The following is a 392-nucleotide window of genomic DNA, read 5'->3' as shown; positions in this document are numbered from 1 at the left end:
AAGATGGTCTTGTGATAAAGCAAAGTTATTTTGAGTTGACGTTTCGTCGCCGTATACTGATTACTGTATTATTAAGGCCCCTATATAATATCTTTCAGTGATTTATTTATTACATTTGCCATTTTACAATAAATTTACATTTAACACGTGAATGATATGTATTCCATCATGTAATTACTCACAGAATGATTGGTTTTGCCGGTTCGAAACTACTCTTTTTTTTCAGAAAGGAAAGGTCTGGCAAATCTAGACAGTCGACATCTTGGAGAGAAGAACTCGAGATCTAATCGTGTTATGAAGCCAAGGCCACCATCTTCTCCCGCACCAAGTTTTAGCTCCAGCCAAGGTCGCTCCAACCCCTTCAGGATCGGCAGTCGAAGTAGAAAATCAGC

At 38.8% G+C, this 392-nt stretch overlaps 1 protein-coding gene across 1 annotated transcript in view; it reads left to right on the top strand.

The window, feature by feature from the left end:
• The first annotated feature begins 303 nt into the window (after positions 1-303).
• The window catches only part of LOC137985234 (WD repeat and HMG-box DNA-binding protein 1-like), a 6,436-nt gene continuing 6,347 nt past the window's right edge, over positions 304-392 (top strand). Inside the window, exon 1 of the mRNA XM_068832787.1 lies at positions 304-392. This exon is cut by the window's right edge and continues 66 nt beyond it. The gene's annotated coding sequence lies outside the window, so the exon portion shown is untranslated.

The sequence above is a fragment of the Montipora foliosa genome, chromosome 14 (genome assembly GCF_036669935.1).
Source record: "Montipora foliosa isolate CH-2021 chromosome 14, ASM3666993v2, whole genome shotgun sequence".
Classification (NCBI taxonomy): Eukaryota; Metazoa; Cnidaria; class Anthozoa; order Scleractinia; family Acroporidae; genus Montipora; species Montipora foliosa.
The sequence above is the reverse complement of the archived record's forward strand: the minus strand, read 5'-3'. Positions and strand labels throughout refer to the sequence as shown.